Source organism: Primulina tabacum, chromosome 9, assembly GCF_025594145.1.
Source record: "Primulina tabacum isolate GXHZ01 chromosome 9, ASM2559414v2, whole genome shotgun sequence".
NCBI classification, from domain to species: Eukaryota; Viridiplantae; Streptophyta; class Magnoliopsida; order Lamiales; family Gesneriaceae; genus Primulina; species Primulina tabacum.
The window spans coordinates 7,188,560-7,200,691 of NC_134558.1; positions in this window are offsets into that span (position 1 = coordinate 7,188,560).

Below are 12,132 nucleotides of genomic sequence, written 5' to 3' on the forward strand. Positions count from 1 at the left end.
AATATCAAAGGCATGTATATTCTTTCGTTTATGCATCGATCTCGTTATATTACATGTTCTTATGTTTATTATGTGTAAAAATTCATGTATGTTGTGAAAAGTTTGAGCAAAAACATTTGGGTTAAATTTTGGATCGAAAATTTTAGATCTAAAAACGTGTTTGCTCTCATTTTGATTCCTGTGTAAATTCGGTTCAATTTTTTGGAAATACTTTCAACATATAAATCGTAGTACTTTTTGATATCTTTGATTTGACAGTAAATTCGTAATTTTTGAACAAGAAACGAGTGAGTTATGATCGTTTTTGTGGGACTGCTGAAACTGTAATTTTCTGAAAATGTGTTTTTGACGTGTTCTTGAAACTTATTTGTTGCAAGCTTCATTGGAAACTGTTGGATGATCGCTGCTGAGTTTAAGTATTGTGAGTATGATGTTGGGATGATTTTTGGTACTTTGTTTCGTGTCGATAGGCACTTGGTTGCACTAGAAGTCGTAGGAAGCATTTTGGTGTCAAAATAGCGTGTTCACGGTTTGAGTTGCGTTGTATGATTTGTATCGTTGTTTGAGGCGTCCTAGGAGTTTGAATCATTGTCATAGCATACTAGGATGGGTCTCGAGGTGTTGGTTCACGGTCCGCACGATCGAGTTAGGAGGACTAAGCCACAAGTGTAGTGATTTTTGTTGGTTACCATTTTCAGAGTCTACACGGACCCGGAGCCGGACCCTGACACGGGGTCCGTTCCCTTGTTTCTTCCGGAGTGTGAAATTCCTTGTGTCTACATAGACCCGGAGCCGGACCTGACACGGGGTCCGTGCCTTTGTTAATTCCGTAGATTAAGTTTGCCGAGGCTACACGGACCCAGACCCGGATGTGTACACGGGGTCCGAGTCTTCCATGTTTGGGAAAATATAGGGATTGTTTTGGGGTTCGATGTCATGGTTTAGTAAGATGATTAAACGAGATCCAGTCCCGAGAGATTTAGAACGTCATAAGAAAGTGTCATTCTTGGGTGTGAGCATGATTAATACGTCTAAGTTATGAAAGATAAGTGCTTGAACTCATATTAGTATGTGTAGTTGTGGCCTCAAGCGAGATCCAATGAGTCCCTCAACGCCATGTAAGTATGTTCGACGTGCAAAATGAGAAAATATTTTATTTTTGAGGTATGCTAAATGTCTTGTGACCAATTATGAATGGTTTGGGAAGTCGGTGAACGTGGCCGAGGACCTCTCCACCTCGGTAATGCATGACCGGGTTTAGATCAGGATTGGAAAGCGGTAAAGCATGACCAGAGACCAATCCACCCGGTAAAGCATGACCGGGGATCTCATGTATGTGGTAGTGGATTTTTCCTGCCAGCCCAGTACTGTGGTTTAGTCTGATCAGGCGCATTTATGTATCGGTCACTTGCTTTGAAACACATCTCTACACAAAATGATGAAGTTATGCATGTTCAAGAATGCATGATGCAAATATGTTTATGAAAAGTTTTATGATGATGGCACGTCTATGTTTATGTTATTACGTTCAAGTTTATGTATGTAAGTTCGTCTTTTAAGTTGCATGTGGTTTTATTACGTATTACTTGTTATCTTCAGTTTATTCATGTTGAGTCTTTAGACTCACTAGATTTGATCGGTGCAGGTGAGGACGAGTATGAAGAGACGAGGGGTGGGGACCAATGAGCTGGCTCGATCTGCGCATGAGGCTAAACCCGAGGACCGACTATGTTTTTAAGAACTTGATGCTTGTTTCAAATACTCAGATTTCATGATATTATTTACGATGTTTAAACAAGTGCTTTTTGCAAACTTTGGTTGTGGTTGATTTATTGAAAATATTTTAGACGAAGAGATGATTTTTATTGCAATTTGAATGATTACTACTTGTTTATGAAAATTTTTATTTTTTTGCAAATTTTAAAATAGTTTAAAAGTACGGTACGTTACAAGTTCAGCAACCAAGATGAAACTTCCACCAGTGACATTCAGCCAAAACTGAACATGAACAAAGAGAAATACATTCACTTTGTAAAATCAGTTATGGTACAAGAACAACCAGAGCCAAGTAAACCATTTATACAGCCTATTGAAAATAAGGACAAGGCTAGAAGATATGGTATTGGTTATAGTCCAAAAATTTCAACTGACCCACAAAGTCAGTCATCAAAAAGGTTCAGTAATAAATACTTGAACTATTCAAATGGGTACTCTAATTACTATAACAACAAGCCAGTTCAGAAAATATATCGGCTGAATAACCAGTTGAAGAAGGCTAAAAATCATATTGCTTCATCATCACACTACACATCAAGCACACACAAGCCGAGAAAAACTATCTGGAACACAACAATTGGAAAGTCAGTTAGAATAATCCAAGTCTGGGTTCCTAAAGGACTAATAAGTTTAGGACCCAAATAATTGTGGGTACCAAGATTATATATTGTGTGTGATTGCAGGTGACATGTGCAAACAAAGAATCAACCTGGCATCTGGACAGTGGATGCTCGCGTCATATGACAAGGGATGCAAGTTTGCTATCCCAACTGATCAAATACATTGGTCCAAACATCAGTTTTGGAGACAACTTCAAAGGTAAAACTGTGGGTAAGGGTATCCATAGTAACTTTACTATTAAAGATGTTTTACTAGTTGAAAATTTGAAGTATAACTTGATTAGCATCAGTTAGTTATGCGAAAATAAATTCTCAGTTCAGTTTGATAGACACACTTGTTCAGTTAGAGACTCAATTGATGAGGTCATCCTAACTGGAAATCGTCGTGGGAATACCTATAAAGTCAGTTGGATTGAACAATCTCATATACCAGTTTGTCTTAAAGCTTCCAAATCTTCTAAAAATTGGTTGTGGCATAAGAGATGAACCATCTAAAATTCAAATATATTGCCTATCTGAGTAACCATGATCTTGTAACTGGTTTGCCCAAAATAGATTTTTCAAAAGATAAAATTTGTCCAGCATGTCAGTTTGGTAAGCAAGTAAGATCTTCATTTAAAAACAAGAGTTGTAAATCATCTTCCCGATGCTTAGAATTACTACATATGGATCTTTTTGGTCCTATAACAGTCATGAGCTTAGGGGGAATGAAATACACTCTAGTAGTCGTGGATGATTTTCAAGATTTACTTGAGTTATTTTTCTCAAATCCAAAGATCAAACTGCTACACAACTGATTAAGCTTTTCAAAAGACTATTAAATGAAAAATCAGTTGGGATTGATCGAATAAGGTCTGATTGAGGGACTGAATTCATCAATCAAAATCTTTCACTATTTTTAGAAAATACTGGAATCAAGCATGAGCTCTCAGCAGCAATAACTCCTCAGCAAAATGGTGTAGCTGAGAGAAGAAATCGAACCCTTAAAGAAGCTGCTAGAACAATGCTTGCTGATTCCGCTATTTCTCAAAGGTTTTGGGCAGAAGCAGTAAACACTGCATGTTACACTCAAAACATATCAGTGATTAACAAGAATCATGTGAAAACACCATATGAGATTTGGAATGGATGCAAAAGTGTGGTTTCTTATTTCAAAATATTCGGCTGCAGATGTTTTAGTTTTGATAATGAGAAAAATCACTTAAAAGTTTTCGATGCTAAATCTACCGAGGGAATATTTCTGGGATATTCTTCAGTTAGTAAAGCTTACAGAGTTCTTAACATAAACACCTTGAATATAGAAGAATCTATTCATATTGTTTTTTATGAATATGTGCTAATAAGCCAACTGATCCGGTTGAGCTAGTTGATCGCTTTACAGATATCAGTTTGAAGGATGATGATTAGAAATAGAATCATATTAATCGAAATATCTTACAGAGTTCTTAACAAAAACACTTTGAATATAGAAGAATCTATTCATATTGTTTTTTATGAATATGTGCTAATAAGCCAACTGATCTGGTTGAGCTAGTTGATCGCTTTATAGATATCAGTTTGAAGGATGATGATTAGAAATAGAATCATATTAATCGAAATATCTTTCAAACACCAGAACCAGAAGTGCTGGATCAATCAGTTGAACAAGAAATTGTTACTGATAATCAGTTGGTGGAGCAAAATGATAACAATCAGTTACCAACTGATACATCAGCAACTGAAACTGAAGAAAATATTCAGTTGCCAATTGAAGCAGTTGCTGAGCTGGATGCGACAAATACTGAATACAGATGGAAGAAATCACATTCACCAGAATTGGTGATAGTTAATCAATCTGATCCAGTAAGAACTCGGAATCAAATGTTTAATTTATTTGTCCATTCTGCTTTTGTTTCCCAATTGGAACATAAGAAAACTGATGAAGCTCTTGATGTTCCTAACTTGATAAATGCAATGCAAGAAGAGCTAAATCAGTTTACCCATAAAAATGTCTGGAACTTAATTCCAAGACCAGTTTCTAAAACTATTATAGTTACAAAGTGGGTATACAGAAACAAACTGAACGAAGATGGTTCAATTGTGCGCAAAAAAGCGAGACTTATCGCACAAGGATATATGCAAGAAGAAGGAATAGATTACGATGAAACTTATGCACCAGTTGCAAGACTGGAAGCAATGGGAATGTTTCTTGCCTATGCATCTTTCAAAAACTTTAATGTCTACCAGATGGACGTGAAGAGTACATTTCTGAATGGTCAGTTGCAGGAAGAAGTATATGTTGAACAACCACCTGGTTTTGTCAATAACTCTCCTCCTGATCATGTCTATCATTTGAACAAAGCCTTATATGGTCTGAAACAAGCTCCAAGAGCTTGGTATGAAACTCTTTCAAAATTTCTAACTGATCATGATTTTACTGTTGGATCAGTTGATAAGACTCTATTCAAATTCTCGAAGAATGGTCATATTTCACTTGTGCAAATATATGTTGATGATATTATTTTTGGGTCAACTAACCCCAAATTATGTGAGAAATTTGCCAAGCTAATGCAGGAAAAATTCGAGATGAGAATGATGGGTGAACTAACATTTTTCCTCGGTCTGCAAGTGAAGCAACTGGATACTGGTATTTTTATCAGGCATACCAAATATACAAAGGAATTTCTTAAAAATCTGGCATGGAGACATGCTCAGCTGCAAGTACTCCCATGAGCTCATCAATCAAACTAGACAATGATCAAAGGGGAGTATCAGTTGAGACGACATTTTAGAGAGGTTTAATAGGTTTATTATTAGACCTAACTATTCGTCCTGATATTGTATTTGCTGTTTGCATGTGCGCTAGATTTCAGGCAGATCTTAAGCAATCGAACTTTTCTGCTGCCAAACGTATTTTAAAATATCTTAAAAGCACACAAAATATGGGCTTATGGTATGCTAAGGATTCTTATTTCAATTTAGTTGGATATTCTGATGCAGATTATGCAGGATGTAAGCTAGATCGAAAAAGCACCAGTGGATCATGTCAGATTCTAGAAGACAGGCTGATCTCATGGTTCAGCAAGAAGCAAACATCCATAGCAACTTCCACAACTGAAGCAGAATATCTTGCTGCTGGAAGCTGGATGTGCACAACTGATCTGGATTCAGCAACAACTGAAGGACTATGGAATCATTTGCACAAGAATCACCAATATTTGTTATAATACAAGCACGATTGCAATCACATACAACCCAGTTCTTCACTCTAGGACCAAGCATATTGATGTCAGACATCACTTCATCAGAGATCATGCTATGAAGAAAGCAATAAGGCTGGAATATATATCAACGGAACAACAAGCAGGCTGACATGTTCACCCAACCATTACCAGAGACTAAGTTTTCTCATTTCTCAATATTCTTAGTTTAATTGATCTGACTTATTTATATGATGATTGTCAACTGTTATTAATTCTTGTTCAGTTAAGTCAAAATTGATTTATCTTAATTTTTGATAATGATATGATGGTTGTTATTCTTATTCAGTTAGTCAAATATAAGTTAATAACTGTTCAGTTAGTCAGTATCAGTTAGTTAATTATTTGTCAACTGATATCAGTTCATCTGAAGATAAAGAAAGAACATTGACTCAAAACAATAAGTTTATTGATAAAATCTAAACCAGGTTACACGATTCATCTCATGTTCAGTGGCATCTTGCCAAAGGGACAACCAATTAGTCAAATCATGACTGTTAATTCTCCTAAAGCCTTCTGAAGAAGAAATACTCTCCAACACATTCCACTCCTTCATAAGCATAAGATGAATACGAACATCATCAGTGACAAGCTCTGAAGTATGGTTGACTTCAGCATGCCTATTATACTTTCTTGCAGTTGCTCTCTGCTTGCCAGTAGCAATTAATCCATCACGTTGAATCGTTTGGAGCTCGTGTACCTTGGTCAAAGTGGACAGCACCTTAGAAAAGACGAATTTTTCAAGAGCTTTCTTTAGTTTATCCAAACGGCGAGGTGTCAATGTAGGATGAGGGATGTTGGAACTACTTGAACTATCCATCAATGCATAATTGTTATTATTAAATGACAGTGGTCTTATTTATAGATAATTCTTAAAGAAACAGAAGAAGACGAAGAGACATCAGTTACCAGAATGGACTTAACTGATCCAGACTAAGCTTTCTCTACTCTCTATTTTATTTATATGCATTTATTGAGGGGGAATATCGAAGATAAACAGTTAATTGAGAAGACTATAGTCAGTTGGTCTTTAACTAAAATGATTCAGCTTATAACTGATCACTCAGTTGCCGACCTAACTGATCTTTTCCAATAATTTAACTGATAAATCGATAAATATTCCATAATAAGTGATGTGACTGATAATTAGCATTTAATGCACGTCTTTCAATGAATAGTGTTTTAAAACGTGGCCTCACGTAGTCCATTTAAATTCTACACACGCTTTTATCACACGAACACACGATTTTATTCAATTTATCTTGGACTGACACGTGTCCAAAGATTTGAACAGTCACATACAAATGTACTTATCCCCACCTCATTTTAGTTTTTCTTCCTTTACGCAAATTTCAATCTACAGAGAAAATCAAACACTGAGCTTTCTCTATCGCAGATAATCAATCTTTCAGAAATGGCAAACCAAGTTCCAGCACACTTTTTGAACGCTATGGCTATTAATTTTGATTCAATCCTGACTGTTCAGGACAAAGCTATTAAGAATGTGTTTATCAAAATAGAAGCTGCTGGATTGAAGACATTTCTGTGACTTTATTCCCAAAAATCTATCCTGAAGAGATTCAAGATCTCTACGCTAACGGTTTTATCTCTGCTGACGGCAATATCACTTCCACCGTCAACAACCAGTTGCTAATGATCGATGAAGACTATTTCAGCAACCTCTTTCAGCTGCCAACTGATGGGCTAGAAAATATCTCCGATGTCAAATCTTCTGACGTTGAGGAGATGCAAACTCTCCTGTCTGCTGATGGTCGGAAAATCAAAGTTTTCGATCCAAAGAATGAACTGAAGCCGAAAATCCAACTGCTGGCTGATATTGTGGCCGAAGGGCTTCTAGCCAAAGCCGGATCTTTTTCTGCTCTTACGTTGGAAAAGTTTCAAGTCATGACTGCTATCATGACTGGCAAAAAACTGAACTGGAAAGGGATCATATTCAACCTCCTGAAGAATATGTTTCAGTCTTCAAAACAGTCAAAGGGATTTGCGGCGCAGCTCACCTATCTGCTGAAAAGCAAGGGCTTAGTGGGTGACTCATCTGAGAGATCATCCGAATTCAAGATCTTCAACTGTCAAGAGTGTTCAGCTGCCGAAGATCAAGCTGGACATCTCTCCTGATAAATTTGTCAAAGTGAAAAAGGAGATTGAGATACAATGGGCTCCTAAATCAGTTAAGAAAGCCAAAATGGAAATTCATAAAAAGACAATCAATCGTAAACTTATTGTCAGTGAAACTGACTCTGAAAGGACCCTGTCTCCCAAGATCTCTAAGAAGCCCAGAACTCAGAAGACAAAACCAGCGGTAACTGTGAGCACCATCATGACTGAGAGGTTAATACAATATGGAGCTGAACAGCCGATCAAGGTTACTCCACTGAGAGCAATACCAGTTGGATCTTCAACTGATGATCAGTTACCTCTTTCTGCTGCTCTGCTCAAAAAGCCTATCACCGAATCTGGTGACAAGAAGAAATCTGTTGGAGTTAAAGCTCCACTCATCACTATCTCTGGCCCAATTTCTTTGCAATCTGCAAGACTTAAAGGGATAGTGATCAGAGAACAAGTTGATGCAAATAGGTCAGGACTGAGCATTCTTAATGTCCTAACTGACTCAAAGGGCAAAGAAAAGATGATAGAAGAGCCCAGACCAACAAACACCATTCAAACCCATATTGACCTCATCTGGAAAGAGGTCAATGAATTTTCTGAGGCTAAGCTAGAAACTTTTGATGAATGGGTAAAGTTTAGAACTGTCGTGTTTGCCAGGAAACTGCAAAAGAAATCAGTTTTGAAAAAGTTTATTGCCTTGGAAACCATTGTTCTAAGATTGGTCAAAGCAGCTTTAGTGGCTCAGGCGTTGCAGAGGAAGAAATAGTTCTTCGATCAAGTACGAACGAAGAGGCTAAAACAGATGGTTGTTCAGTTGCGCCAAAACTATGACCCAACCAGCCCAACTGCCTTTAATGACAAAGCAGTTCATGACCAGCTGGACATGGATATTTTATCTCTGCAAATGTCGGTTAAGAATTGGGAACTAGATCAAGAACTAATCATTCCAGAAGATTCCCAAGGTCTGTCATCAGATGAGCAAGCTGAACAATCAGTTCAACCAGAAAAGCCATATCAGGAACCAGTTGCTGAATCTGCTGAGCAAGTAACTGCTCCTTCTTCACAGGATGCGCAACCGTCAACTGTTGCTCCTCATTCCTCAACTGCAGGATCTGAACTCTACACTGATGCTGAATTGTCATTGGCAAACATTGATGAAGTCATTAAATTAGTAGCCTCTGATATTCAACAGGCTACTACAGAAGCAGTTGAAGAATTTTTCGCAACTGAAGAGCCAGCTTCACAAGCTGATTTTCAAACAACTGAAGAGCCAGTTCAGTTGACTGCCACAACTGAACAGACAGTTTTTACAAGAACTGAAGAAGCAATTTAGTCATCCGCCTTGACTGAACAAACATTATCTGAAGAGGTGCCAGATGAACAGCCTACTTTAATTTCAGTTGTTCAAACAACTGAGCAACCAGCTCAAGAAATAGCTATTATTTCACTTGATCAACCACCTGAAGAACCTTCAGACTCTACTGCTATTCCGAATTCTTCTCCACAGCCTCAACAAGAAGCTACACCAGAGGATAACTCAGAAATGGTCAATCCTATAACTGAAACAACTGACGGGGCCCTGGTGATCTTCAATCAAGAAAACAGGGAGCAGGAACCAGAAACTTCTGGAGCCATGTCTCCTGGCATCTCAATAGAAACTGAAACTTTGTTTGAAGAAATTTAGGCTATTCAGACCTGTTGGATCTCGGTTTTCTATGTGCCCAAACACAACGGAAGTTTTAAAACTTTTTAGATCTTGACTTTCAAGATCCTTTTGGACACTCATATGGTTTTACAATTAAACATTCATAGGAAGTAAATCATTATACCTTTGGTGAATAGATCACTAGGCTCCAACTATTCCGGGGTTAGGGGAGATAGCTCTTGATGAATTCCCCACGAACTTTCTTCAGATCTCTTTTATGTATTCTTCTAATCAGGTCCACGACCAGATGATTTGTTCCTCTTCCAAATTGCACTAGAAAATTTGGAAGAAGTTTTTACGTTGGAGATTGAAAACGAGAGACGGCTCAAACTAATCCTTCAAAAAGAAGTGGCCGAATTTTCAAGCTTCGGGATAGAGGTTTTTTTCGAAATTTGTGAAGGTGGTGGCTAGGGTTTTGGCCTCTAAACTCTCATTTATAATTAGCCATGACCTAGTTAACATAATTCACATTAATGGGCTTGATTAATTAATTGGGCTACTCCAACTAGTTTAATTAATTAATCAACGTCCATTTAGAACTTTAATTATTTAGTATGTTGGACTTGTACTCCTACAAGCCCATTAAACAAACTTTCCACTATATTTAATTCAATATTTGAATTTAATATTTTAATTATGAATTCAACTCATTGAATTTATCACCTCCAATATTTAATATTTAATAAACTCAACTTTTGAGTTTAATAAATTAAATTCTCAGATTTTATAAATTCAACTCCTTGAATTTATTCTCTCCAAATTTTATAAATTCATAAATTCAACTTCTTGAATTTACTATCTCATAAATTCAACTCCTTGAATTTATTTTTCTCAAAATTTAATTATCATAAATTAACTCCTTGAATTTACTATATCATAAATATAAATTCAACTTCTTGAATTTATTCTCTCAACGGGAACAAACGATCCAGTGCTTGTGTGACCCTCAATGGTTTAGGGATACAGCTAGCCATGAGTTCACAACTCTTTGTGATTCAGAATAACATTTATTCATATTCGGGCTTACCCTAGTTAGCCCCATTCTTTTCATCAACACCTTGACCAAGAATGTCAGAACTCATTTCTGATTGCACCCATCGGATCATGGTAAGAGTGTTTAGTAGCATCGTCCCATGATCCCCTAGATATCACTGATAGTGCCTGCAAGAACCTGTCGATTATGATTAACGTACATATCGATCTCTTCATCTCATATATCACGATCGAATTTTCAACCATTGGTTCATCGAGGGTTGCATAATAATTCGATAACTATGTGATACATGTAAATAATGGCATCGCATTTATCATTGGAGAACTCCTTCTCCAATGTACTTCTCATACTCTGGCCAGATATTCCACGCACTATTATTTCATCATATCACATAGGATATCCACACCCGTAGGTGAGCGGTGAATCCCCGACTACAATGCACTGGCTCCTATATGTGTCGCAACTGTACCCAACCTCGCCACCTGATGACTCTCCTGGAGCCGGTAAACGAGTTAAAAAACAGCCCTAGCATATAGAGCCTCACTGTTATCCCGGGTCGTAAGGACTAATGGTGTACAATCATAACCACAGACTTATTCTCTCGATGAATGATAATCACTTGGAAAGTCCGAGGGAGGGTTGTTTGGTATAATCATCATATGACTACCCATCTGCATGTTTGGACATCTCTATGCCCTTACCAAGAAATTCAGTACACAACATCACATATGTTAATCTCGAGCTCAAGCGACCTTTATCCATGTTTTAGGCGGCTGAATCGACTAGGAACGAATTTAGATCATAAAGTGTTTACAAATGAGTTTCAACATCGAATTACGATTCATTTGTATTAAAGTATAATCAAGGACTTTATCTTTGCTGATTGCATGGGTATACAGATAAAGTAAAACAAGGCCATGAAAAGTTAAATTATATTAAAATAAAGATTGTTTATTACACTTGAGTCAATAAATTTCCTATCCAACCGTTGGCTTGCAGGGCATCTACTCTAAGAATCTCCCACTTGCCCTAGAGCCAACTACCTATAACTTTAATCCCATTGCTTCGCGATGCTTCTCAAACAATGGTCCTGGCAAGGGCTTTGTAAGTGGATCAGCAACATTATCTGGAGAGGGGATTCTTTCGACTGATATGTCTCATCTTCCCACAATCTCCCGTATGATGTGGAACTTCCTCAGTACATGTTTGGATCGCTGATAACACCTTGGTTCCTTTGCTTGTGCAATAGCACCAGTGTTGTCCCAGTACAACGGGACTGGATCAACTCCATTAGGAATAACGCCCAACTCTTGGACAAAATTCCTCATCCAAACTACCTCTTTTGCTGCAGCAGATGCAACAATGTATTCAACTTCAGTGGTGGAAACGGTGTCTTGCTTGGAACTTTTCCAAGAGACAGCCGCACCATTAAGCATGAATACAAATCCAGAGGTCGATTTCAAATCATCTACGTCACATTGGAAGCTAGAATCAGTGTAGCATTCCAATTTCAATTCTCCACCCCCATAGACCATTAACAAGTTTTAGTCCTTCTCAAGTACAAAAGAATATCTTTCACGGCCTTCCAATCCATTGGACCAGGGTTCGTTCGATATCTGCTTGTAACATTCAGAGCGTAAGCAACATCAGGACGTTTTCTATATCATACCA